The 13,177-nt window shown below is 36.6% G+C and overlaps 1 long non-coding RNA gene across 1 annotated transcript; it reads left to right on the plus strand.

Annotated features, from left to right (window-relative positions):
- The first annotated feature begins 11,449 nt into the window (after positions 1 to 11,449).
- LOC145803411 (uncharacterized) lies at positions 11,450 to 12,824 on the plus strand. Its single transcript, XR_014345519.1, has 4 exons — positions 11,450 to 11,587; positions 11,792 to 11,857; positions 12,480 to 12,526; positions 12,641 to 12,824. It is a non-coding gene; the product is annotated as an uncharacterized LOC145803411 (long non-coding RNA).
- The last annotated feature ends 353 nt before the right edge of the window (positions 12,825 to 13,177 follow it).

The raw sequence follows: 13,177 nt of genomic DNA on the forward strand, positions 1-13,177 counted from the left end.
GTTCAAGCCCCATATGTTATGTATATCAGGTTAAGTGTCTGTTTCTGCTTAGGTCATGCCCGAACTTTTAGGGGCGAGTTTGGGGCGTGACACTATGCATGTGTAACGAATAGGAACATATATTTTATGCAAGACAACAACTGAGATATAATGGCATGTTCTGTGCGAACCAAACAATTTGAGAGCATATTCTATGCATGATTAGTAACGGGAGCATCTTCTATGCATGATTCAAAGGCAAATGCATATATTCCATGCATGATTCAAGAGCGAAAGCAATAAGCATGTTCTATGCATAATGCAAGAGCGGAAGCACATTCTATGTAGCTAGAGTAAGAGCATGTTCTATGCGACAGTATATGTGGAATGCACGTTCCATGCAACAACAAAGAAACACATATTCTATGCAATAATAAAAGCATATTCATCAAAACCAATTCAAGAACAACTTCTGATTTACCTCTCGAAAAAGTTGCAATATGTTAAAAAGGATACACCTTGCTTATGTTAATGAGTAACGAACATCGTGCACTAGAAATGCAGTTCTAAGCTTCCATAGAGGCATTCTGAACTCAATAATGAACAATCCCTTCAATTTTTGAAATCCAAGGACACAAAACAGAACTAGGGACACAAAGGAGACCCTTGGAAACCCGCCGGCCACAAGAAGGGGCCGCCGCCACCTGCCGGCCACTGGTGTGCCTTGCCAACCATCGATGGTGCCTTGCCGGCCATCGATGGCAGCTCGGGGCAAAGCTGTCTTTCCATGCACGGGCCTTTAAATACAAGCCACTAGGGCTCAATTCCTCACACCCGCTTCACCAAAAATACTTTCTCTCTTTCTCTCTAGGTGCTTTCCCTCTCTAGATCTGAGCCTTTTACGCGTTTTCTAACGCCCCACACAAACTTTATTTGCTAAATCCTTATAGTTCTCTACGCTTTGAACCGATTGGAATTTGATTTCAATGCTTCTTTCCTCATTTCCGCCATTCTAGGCTCATTCTCCTCGAGTTTCTCTCAAGTTCTGTGCACTTTTCCTAGCTTTGACTTTTTCCAAGTTTACCCATTTTCTTCACTTTTCTTCACTTTTCACCCATCTCGCACCTATTTTCAGATAGCGGACGATTTTTCTCATGATGGGGCTCCTCCTGAGCTTCCCCCAGTAGACTTCGAGGCGAACATCGAGGCTGAGCTAGAGGCCAAGCCAGAGCCGTTACCACTGAGTGTATGACCTTTTGATCTAACGAGGTATCATCCTCAGACACACATATTGCCCACTATCGGCGGCATCAGATGTTTTACTGATTTCGCTAATGACAAGCCAAAGGACCTCCTGTTGGGGGAGCTAGAGTCTCATTTATCGGTCATTGCCATTGAGGTACGAACTTTGTTTATATGCATTTTTTCCCTTAATTGTTCGCATTTCTTGCATTACTTCCATCTGATTGTGTCTCATACACTGCCTTGATCTGATTACATCTCATGCACTACCGCAAGGTGAGTCTCGCGCCTTTAAGGTCTATGGTGCGACGATTGCTTGAGATTGCTATGACGAGCTCCCAGTTGGAGTTCGTGACATTGTTGACAAAGCAGGCTTCGGCCACTGCTGCTCCAGCTTGACTCGGGTTACCGCGAGCCGTCCTCTCTTAGGAGCACTGGTGGAGAGGTGGTGGGACACCTCCAACTCCTTTCACTTTTCTACCACAGGGGAGATGACGATGACTCCTTACGACTTTGCCATGATCACTGGCTTAGGAGTAGGGGGTGATCCGATCCCTCTTGACCTAGATATGGAAAAGTGAGAGGCAGCCTGGCTCGAGCTGCTTGGGGCACATCCACCTATATATCGGACGAGCATGGTGCGATACACCTGGTTTGAGGAATGGTTCAGGGGAACTGAGCTCAAGACGATAGAGGAGATAGAGCAGTATGCTAGGGGCTTCCTGATGTTCATCTTCAATACGACCTTATTTTCAAACATGCGGAACACCGTGGGCTTGTATTTGCTGGGTGCCTTGATGACCCATCCTTAAGTTCAGTTTTATGATTGGGGTGGCGCCGGCCTCACCACGTTATACGGATATATGAGTTTTGCCTCCCATCTGTGAGGGAACTTGGTTAGAGGCTACTAGCGAGCCTGGGAGGTATATTTCTCAGCTCCGTTTTTACACTTTACATTTTCTGCTCAGCGTTTCTTGCTTTACATTCGTTCAACACATGTGCTTTCTGTTTTGAACTTTTTGCATCTGTTCATATTGTGAGCTTTCTACTTTGCACTTTCTGCATCTGTTTATACTGTGTTGATTACATACCTCTGCATTCTCCCTGCAGCTATGGGTGTACGCATACTTTCCGACTCTTGCCACAGAGCCTGTAGATGAGATTCGATTGACAGTCCCCTTTTCTCAGGTATACGATGGCCAGCTTCACCGTAGGACTCGTGAGCAATGCTTCTCTAAATGACAATTATTTTGTCGTACTTTGTACAACATGTAAACTAACAAGATCTAACAAATCTTGGCGGGAAAACATAATGTTAAACCAAAAGAAAGCACAATATTTGTAGAATGTTACTAAATGCCTTTACATTCCTTCTTTGAACCCCCATCCCTTTAATTTATTTTCATTACAATTTTACCCTAATATGAAATTCTTAATTTAACCTCATCCATATCCTTCCAAACACAAGCTTTAACCCTAACCCTAATCCTACTTTTACCCCAGCCCATTATCTCTAGCTGGCATCTTTCCCACTGGCATCATTTTCGAGGATCCTCCTTACGCTACAACAAAATACACTTTTGGCGACTAAAATTGTCGACTAAAACAAATTTAGTCTCCAAAAGTTTTGGAATTGGCAACTAAAACTTTTTTTTGGTCGCCAAAAATATAATATTTAGCTACTAAATTTTTTTAGTCGGGATATATTCATTATTGACGACTAAAAATACTAGAATTGGTGACAAAAAAAAATATTAGTCGCCGTATATTGAGTTTTGGCTACTAAAATATTTAGTTGCTGAATGTAAAATTAAAAATTTATTTTTTATCTTTGGCGACCAAAAGTTTAGTCGCCAAAACATATTTTCAGTGACCAAAAATTAGTTTAGTCGCCATATATTAGGTATTGGCTACTAAAATATTTAGTCGCCAAATGTAAAATTAAAAAAAAAAAAAAAAACTATCTTTGGCGACCAAAAGTTTAGTCGCCAAAACATATTTTCAGTGACCAAAAATTAGTTTTGTCGCCAAAAAATAAAAAATTGGAGGGAGACATTTCTAATTTACATTTGAGGGATTTATAAAAGTAATTGGTGACTAAAAAATTTAGTCGCTAATGGTGTAATATATATATATATTTGGTTTCCAAAATTTTACTAACGCCTCTGTCTCTCTCTCTCTCTCTCTTCAGTGTCTCTCTATCTCTCCGGTGCTCCTCTCCCTTCCCTCGCGGTCGCCGGGAACCAGAGCATCGATTCCTACTCCTTTTGGTCACCGTCACCTGAGATCCATGATGAGTTCATGAACACTGATTCGGAGCCAAGATCCAGAACAACTCTGAGCCAAGATCGAAGATCTCAACTCCAAAGTCTCCTTCCTCAGATTCTGGACTCCCTTTGATGATTTTCACCATCGCTCTACTCCTTGCTTCTCTGACATCGTTTTAGTCGCTTCCGATGACGATTCCGGTAAACCCGCGTCTAACCCCATTCCCGTCTCTGCCCATAAGGCTGTTCTAGTGAGTACCCATTTTGATTTTTAACTTTCTCTGTGTGTTTTTGTTGTGTATTGAATGTGTTTGATATGTGGATTGTGTGGCCAAACTCTGGAATGGGTAGTGATGATAAACTCTGAATTTGGATCATTGGTTTAGGTGATTGTTTGTTTGATATGTGGATTGTTAACTATTTGATTATTTGATTCTATGCTCAAGTGACAAATTTATCAGAAACAATTGGAACATGGTCACCAAGTGTTTGAATCTGTTTGAATCTACAGTGCCAGCAGTTGTTCCATAGCTCTTTTTCGTGCCCTGCTCCTGTCTATGTGGCCATTAAGAGGTATCTCCTATTATTCAATAGTTTTAAGCATCGTAGTGGTATCTCCTATTACTCTGAATATGGTTCTTTCTATTTCATGCAATCGTTTATTTTTGTTGAACATGTTCTTTTCTATTCCTCACACTCGTAGTTAAGGGAAAATCCTCCACTCATGCTTAAATCTATTCCACATGGTGTATACAATTTTCTTTTGTTTTATTCAACCAATTCACTAATTTTGTCCCAGTTTTTGATTAGATGCTTGATTATTCTGATCTAGTTTAGATTTTCTTTTTCTAGAAGTCATTGAGGGCTGTTTTTGTTGGTAAAATTCATTTACGTATATCATATCATATATGAATGCTTTGTTAATTATGCCATCTAGGAGGACTAGGACTTGCTGTGCCTTTTAGATTTTTCAACTGTGTTTTTCAGATTTTCGTGAGGAGAGATGGGTTATACTACAGTTTATATTAGTAAGAGTTGAAAGATAGGTTCATTTGTAACCACTATGTTTACTAAAGTATTTCTTTTTATTTTTTGATAATTTTGAATGGCCAATAAAATCTTGTAATTGTTCAGCATTCCATTTGATTGCATGTGTTTGGACAATTTGTATTTCTTGATGACAACTCATTAATTGGACAATGGCAAAAAGTTCAATGATAAGGTTGTGTTAGTTTTTTTTATTTTATTTAAGTTTATTTTTAAAAATCATGTTGTATGTATTTATGGCCTTATTGAATTTGTTTTGCAATATTTGAAGTCAATGAATTAAATATTAGAGGTCATTAAATGAAATTTATTTGTTTGTAGTAAAACTTAATAGTCTTAAACACCTATCATATCCTTGGGAATTTTGTTGATAAATTACTGTAGCAGCAACAAATTGCACTAATATACCAAACTTGAGATTGTAACCAACCCAACAATGAAAGTTCACAGCAAGAGACAAAAAAGATACAATTCATCTTCAACGTGATATCCACACAAGCTCTTGGTGGACTTTGAATTTAGGCACCTATGCTAGGCATGCTTTTAGACTTTAATTTTTTGTTCATTGAAATTGAAACGTCAAGTGTTGTTACCTTGATGAGCTTGGCAATTTAACCGCTGGCATCGTTCTAAGAGGTTGTGGAAGAACATCCTAGAGTACAACCAAGTTGGTTGAGCAGTCAGTGAAACAGAAAGAATTTATATGCATGGGAGAGAGCAAGAACTTTTTAGGTTGTCATTTGTGCTAAAGACATTTGAACATCGCAATTCAACTTCCATGGTATGCCCACACAAGCCCTTATTGGATTTAGTATTTAGGTACCTATATGTGGCTGAAGTTTGGTAGCAGCATGCTTCTTGATAACTGTCTTAACTTTTCTCATTCTTCTTTGTCAATAACCATTCAACTTCATTGTGGCGTTTGGAATTTAGTTACTGTTATCAGTTCTTGCCTTCTACAATTAAATTTTTCCTGATAAAATCTGAAGTGAAAATGTCAATTTTTTGCAATATATAGGGGAAGTTATCTCCGAAGACTATGAGCTCGAGTATGGTACTGATTGTTTAGAGATGCACCTTGGGGTTGTTCAACCTGGGGAACGTGTTTGGTCATTGATTATTTAGTGGCGACAGGGGGGACACTATCTGCAGCCATAAGGCTTTTAGGTAACTTCTAGGGCTTCTTTCATGATTTTTCTTTCTCAGTTCAGTATGTGTATTTCAACGCTTTCCTTAATTCCCTAGTCAACAACTAATGTGCTTGGAATTGTTATCAACTAGAACGTGTTGGGGCTGTGGTAGTTGAATGTGCATGTGTTATTGGGTTGCCAGAGTTAAAGGTAATGCTTTATAAATTATATGTGATTTCCCATTGTTTGTTACATCATCAAACCTAGTTTATGCTGCTATTGTAACATTAATCTTCTTTTTTCTTCTGCTTCTTTAATAAAATTATTATATTATCAAATTTATTGAAATTTTATACTTTATTTTATTTTCCTCTGTCATAAATGAACTTCAAACATTGTTGAGACTTGGATTAGTTTTCTTATACTGCACTATTGTTGTGGAACAAAATGTTTGACTAACTTGGATATTAGCTGTTTTAACTACTTAGCTTCGGGTGAAAATATTTAAATAGGAAGCTTTGACAACTTAGAAACTCTTTCATAATAGAATATTTAAAAACATTTTAACTTTTAATTAATAGAGCATTTTACCATTCTAGAAAGACTAGAATGGCGTAATTAGTTGTAACAATAAATAAGAAATAACTGAATCCATAATCAATCAAAGTTTCTAAGTATGTATAGTTCCTAAACAAGTCCTATGCTTAAAACTATCAAGTCATCGACATTTAATTGATGTGGATTTATTTTTCTTCTCCTATTATGTGCATAAAGGGTTAAAAAGTGTTAATGCAGTAGGTGTTGAGAGTTATTACATCTTAAATTATGTTGGTCTAAAGTACTCTTCTTGTATTTTGTAGAGCCTTGGATGCTTGAATAAGAAATGCATCATTTAATTGGGACTTGGAGTATCAAAATGAATGTGTAGCTTTCAATCGGATGTAAGTTAATTGAACCCGACTTAGTTAGCTGTTGAGCTTTTATAGTTTGGTTTTCTTGTTGACGATGCAACTTCCCGTGTTGTTGTCTTTTGATAATCTCAGTTGACTGAATTGCATTTATTACTGTATCTTTAATTATATCTTTGATAATCTAATTGACTATTCTTGTATTTATGGAGCCTTGGGTGCTTGAATAATAAATGCTTCATTTACTTGGGATTTGTAGTATAAAAAAGAATATCAATATTAGTGTGATGCGAACTAATTGAGCCTGAGCCTGACTGACTTAGCTGCTGAGCATTTTGTGTTTGTTTCTTTGTTGATGATGCAATCTTTGCTTTTCCATTTATTGGAGGTTGTTGGCTCATGATAAACCCAGTTGACTAGATTGCGTTTTTGCTTAGGTGTGATGTAAATCTATTACTATCTACTCTGTGCACACATTCAATTCAAACTCGTAATGGGATTATTGTTAAAGCTTTGGATTGTAATGCTGCTGTTGCAAGTCGAGATGCTTTGGCAAAGACTATTTATGCTAGGTTGTTTGATTGGTATGCTTGTTATTAATGTGTTGTCAGTAGCTTTTTATTTTTCCTGATTCGAAAATTCGCTGTGGTTGCTTGATGAGTATGCTTGTGTGGCTTCTACATTTGTTTCTTTTAGGCTTGTTAAGAAGATTTGAATGCTTTAAAAACAACAGGTGAATTTTTTTTCTCATAAATGTTTTTAAAATTACTTCTACTGTAACGCCCTCAAAATAATACATAAACCCATCATTTTAGACATGCAATGATATAAGAGAAATCAACACCTTTCTATTCATCAGAGTAGTTCTTACAACAATATTACATGTTAACAACAAAAGCAAATGCCCTACGGGCTTACAGCTTTCCAAGTCAACACTTGGTTACAAAAGAAGAGTACTAACTCTATACAAAATAAGCCCTTAGCTTGATATACATGTAATACAAATAAAATAATCAAAAAAGAGTCTTCAACTCCCATAACCATCCAAGCTATGTCCTTGGAGGCGGCATGCTACCTGTACCTGAAAATGATGTCCCATATAAGGTGAGCCAACGCCCAGTAGAGATATGCTAAACACAATATGAGCAGTAACTAAGACATTAGCAATTGATAAATGTTTGACTCACATAAACCAATTCATACACCACTTTCATTACATGACCACCGTGTCCACGTTTCATTTCATTTTCCATTTCTTATCAAATTCACAATTCACAACAACGGCTCAGAACTTGGCCAACAATTTACAGGAGATAGTGACTCATATTTAAACATTTCCCATTTCACAATAGATAACCGTACTAGCTATATCAACACTTCGATAGATAAGCATATAAGCTATATCAACATCTCAACAGATAAGCATACAAGCTGTATCCACACTTCAACAGATAAGCATATGAGCTATATCAACACTTCCATAGATAAGCATACGAGCTATATCAATACATTAACTGACAAGCATATGAGCTATATCAGTGGAGTCCATCCCCTATCTCCTCCCAAACAATATTCGGTTTAGAGGTCCATCCCATATCTTCCCTTAAACCGTGGAGTACATCCCCTATCTCCTCCCACACACACAACGTATATACACATAGGTCATACACATAATCAATCAATACATACAGTTAATGTATTCTGTCAACCGTCATACTCTATGACACATCCAATTGATTAGTTTTAGTTTGCCTAATCATCATGCATTGTCTACAACAATCATAACTACTCTCCACCGGTAGCCCAAAGCAATTATTTCTAAACAGATAATAAAAGCACCAACAGATAAAATCTCCACATTTTCAAAAGTGAACGATTTATTAATCCGACTCCATTATTCCATCTTATAATGAACCACTATCATTATAATCAACTCAATTTCACAAATCCGTAACTTTCCCAAATTAATTATACCAATTAATTTATATACAAATTAGGGCTTCCTTCCCGTCTCTCAATATTAACCCAATGGTTCAAATATTAACTATCAACAACAATAACATCATTTTGAAACCCAAAATACATATTTAAGAATCAAAATAACAAAACCTCCTTTTATAACTTTTGAAACCCTAAGTCCCAAAATCAACCATTTAGACAACAAGCTCAAGATCTAGGTCAAAACCCATAAGAGTGAGCAGGAATCCCTACCTCAAATTCGGAGCTCAAGGGAAGAAGATGAAGAAATTGAAGATGCTCCAAATCCCGAAGTTTTCGGATCAAAATATAGCCCCCGACGATCAACACACTTTTTGTAAAGACCAAAGGTGAGGAAACAACTCCTACTAGATCAATCCCTAGAGAGAAGGTAAGGTTTTAGAGAGAGGAGCTCTCAAATCTGTGTTTGGGAAAGTAAGAGAGAGAAAGAGTGTTGAAAAAGTGATCCAAAAAGCTAAAACTCAGAGTGATATACTCGTTGCCCCGCTCGAGCGTGGAAACCCTCACTCGAGCGTCACTCACAGACTCCCGCTCGAGCGTCCAAACCGCCGCTTGAGCGCCGGATACACGCTCCCAGAACTTTTCACTACAGGAAATATATGTTTTAACGGCGTTCATTTAACGGCGTTTTTTTAAACGCCACTATTTGTAATATTTAATGACATTTTATAAACGTCACATTTTGTTTTTATTAAAACGGTACCGTATAAGTAATGAAGTCGTTTAAAAAGCGCCTTCGAATGTGTTACACTGTTTCTCCCTCTCTGTCTTCAAGCCCTCAAATCTCTCACAACTTATTTGAATCTGAGAAACCCTAGAGTCTCAAAGAAACCGATCCCTCAAATCTCACTCTCTCTCTCTCTCTCTCTCTCTCTCTCTCTCTAAGCCCTTCAGTTCCTTCAACTTGATTCAACCTTCTTCAGCTCGGTGATTCATCATTCGATCGATCCAATCTCAGAATGATTTTGATTTCAAAGCTCCACCGCCACCGCCATCACCATCACCATCTGCATCTGCATCACCTACTCAGTTTCGAAATCGATTTCGATTTCGATTTCAATCCAATCTCAGTTTCGTCGATTCTTCTCTCTCTCGATCTGTCTCTGTCTCCCTCTCTCTCTCGATCTCTCTGGATCTCTGTCTCTCTCGCACAATCTCATTCTCTACGTACACATTATCTGTACTTTTTTTTGAATAATTTTTTTCTCCTAAAAATCTCTCTATACAAGTATATATATGAATTTATATATGTATCTCTATGTATTGATTGAATAATCATCCTTATTTTGTTTTCAGGCTCACGAATGATCCAATCGTTGATCGGCAGTGACGGAAAAATTATGAAGGTTTTTGGCAGAGTTCATCCTGATTTTTGGCTGTTGATACTGACTTTGAACTTTCACTCTCATGGCTCCCACTCATTTTAGTTGCTCATTTCTTGCCTGAATATATTAGGACTATTTGCTCTATTTTACTTGACATAAATAGCTTCCTAAGTTACTTATAAAGAAAATCTTGTTAAAGGTGGTTTAAAGTCTCTGCAAGCTTGTCAGCAACTTGGGATCGAACCATGGTCATGCACTTACTGCACCGATTAAGAAAATCTAACATGCCATCTCATCTTGCTATGCTCTATTAAGTGATGGTTTTTATGGTTAACTGCTCAGTCTATAATTCCACAAATCAGAGTGCTTATAGATTTACATTTAAATTTTGCTTTTGAAATTATTTCTACGAAATTGGTGTTGTGTCTGCAGATGTTGTATCTAAATGAATTCAAAATATCTTGTATTGTTTGATATTTGTTTTTTTTCACCTTGCATAATATCTTACCGGAATCTTACTACCATGGTAGCTTGAGAAACAATGCTGTGGATATTCAGAGTCATTATGTTTTAACTGGTATCATACTACTTTCAGTGTAAGAATCAAATGCTTAGGAAAATATATGTTATAATTCATTTTTGCTATCTTGCAGGATATAGTAGGAACCTTTCTTGCAGTTTCTAGAATTTCCTTATATTCTTGATAACAACACATCAGAATCAAGGGAACAAACCACAGAAAGGTATAATGCGCCCCTTCTACCTACCTAATTTATCTAAAAAAAACTTTGAAGTGTGCACTGTCATAGAGCAAATTGGGCAATCATGTAGGGTGCAGCAGTCATCAAGAGATACCAATTGATTTTGCATTTCATCGATTATTATGATGGAGAGCATTATTTGACTTTATTGTTATTGTTGGAATGGTGATGAGCATCATGAGTCAAAGGAATTAAAGAATCAAATACAACCCACCCACCCCCCAACATGCCACAATTTTCTTATTCTTTTTCTTTTTGTTTTCTTGTGAAACTTACAGAACAACCAACTGAATTGAGTATGCTGTTTTATTTTAGCCTTTGACCTCGAACTTTGGACCTTTTTGTTTTGTCAACCACAGAAAGCTCCTATACTACCCTCCCTCTACTTTTCAGCTGGGTATATTTTTAAAACCTTTGCAGATCCAAAAATCAAAGGACTTCCAAAAATATAAGCAGAACACTGAATATATACAGGGAAAATGATTAAACAGAAAAAATTAAATCACTGCTGTAAACCATTATCTTCAGCAATAGTTGAATAATTTATCCATTAATTGAAAATTTAACATTAGTATTTCTTTTTTCATAAAAGGAAGGGAAACAAACAAATAATAAAAAAATTGAAGATACAATTAAACAAAACATGTAGAAAATAGGTATCATTTAAATTGGGGCACTCAAACCTGGTATCATCATCTCTAGATTTTAAGAAATACAAAGAGAGAGATCTGACCTAGGGCTGTAACAGCAAAGTATGTGATCTGTCTCATTTTAATATCTAAAATTACATATATAGATGTAATTTGGTGTTTCGGTGCCCGCCATAGATGTTTCGCTGCTGTAGTTGTATTTCTTCAGGGATTGCCTGGAACATGGGTCCTTATAGAGGAGGAGGTTGGTGTTGGATCGGCTGGAGGACATCCAAATTTGGTGAGGATCTTCAAATGTCAAATGAAGAGCATTTAAGTGCTATGCACACAATTGCACATACTTATCATTAATTAGCATGTAGACATTTATACTTTAGCTGGTTTTGCTACATGCTGAACTTTTGCTGTGGTGTTTATCTGGGACATTGTCAGATTACTAGAGTAGAGTACAGACTAATATTTTCGTTTTTCTTGCGCTACGTAGATGGAGCTTATTGCCAAAATGAGGAATCCGTTTATTGTGGAGTATAAAGATTCTTGGGTAGAGAAGGTCAGTAGATGTTATATCTCGTATTATTGATGTTATTCAATTGACATTGGTATTTTCTTTCATCCTTTGTTTTCTGATGGTCTAATAGGCTACCTGAATGTCTATTCTATTTGTTTTTGTTCCTTCCTTCCTGTCATGCTGATATTGCTTTCATATGCTTCATTGTTTAACCCAGTTGATCATTGGTTTTAAAATTATGAAACTTTACTAATTAAATGCCATCATTTATGGATACTTCTCTCTCTCTCTCTCTCTCTATACATATATATATATATATATATATATTATTTTGTGTAGTTCTCTAAATCCAACATGTGTTTTCCTCTGCTCACATAGATTATGAAAGTTTTGAGAAGCTAATTAAGCAATGTCATGAATTAAAACTGTTACAGTGACTTTCCTCTTTTATTTATTTTTCTATTCACTTCAGAATAGTTGTGCTCTCTTAAGCTCATTAAGCTAATTAAGCTAGTTGTGCTGTCTTCAGAATAGTTGTGCTCTCTTAAGCTAATTAAGCTAGTTGTGCTCTCTTAATAATTTTTCTATTCACTTCAGAATAGTTGCATATGGTTTGTCATTTTTTGGATGTTACAATTCACAATTTCATTGTCTTGGCTCTCAGGGCTGCTATGTATGCATCATTATTGGTTATTGTGAAGGAGGAGACATGTGAGTGACTTTTCTGGCTAAAACTGCAATACTTGGCTTAATCCATTTACTTGGGCTGAAACTTTACATGCAATCTATATGATGTCATCTTTTTTGCTACTTTGTCTTTTACAGGGCAGAAGCTATAAAGAAAGCAAATGGTGTTCTTTTTTCCGATGAGGTTGTTTTATATTTCTAGTATCTTAGCATCACATTTATATTGTTTCGTTTTCTTTTCTGTTGTCGCAATCTAGATTGTACTGCATTCTACCTCCCACCTCTGCAGTTTTCAATTTGTATCAGCTCACAATTTCTTTGTTCACTGATACAAGCTGTAAAATTTTCTATATGCAATGCTAGTAGTACATCTTTGATTTGTAACAGAACATACATGTGTTGCTCTAAGGGCTTCACTCTTCTAGTATTACCAAAATATCAACTTATATCAAACTTAGACACATGTATTGCCATATTTGGTATTGGCTGATATATGGTGATTGTAATTGCAAAGGTGCTGGCAAATCCTGAAAAATATATGACCAACTCTAGAACATGAATCAGGTGTCTACAGGAGGTATTGTTGCATTTATGAGGTTCTTGGTTTTTGGTCAGGTTGTGTTTTAAGGTTGGAAGGTGGAATATGTTTGTTTTGGCGAGTTTGTGTTTAGTTTG

This window comes from Camellia sinensis, chromosome 12 (assembly GCF_055761805.1).
Source record: "Camellia sinensis isolate YWXY chromosome 12, ASM5576180v1, whole genome shotgun sequence".
Taxonomy (NCBI): Eukaryota; Viridiplantae; Streptophyta; class Magnoliopsida; order Ericales; family Theaceae; genus Camellia; species Camellia sinensis.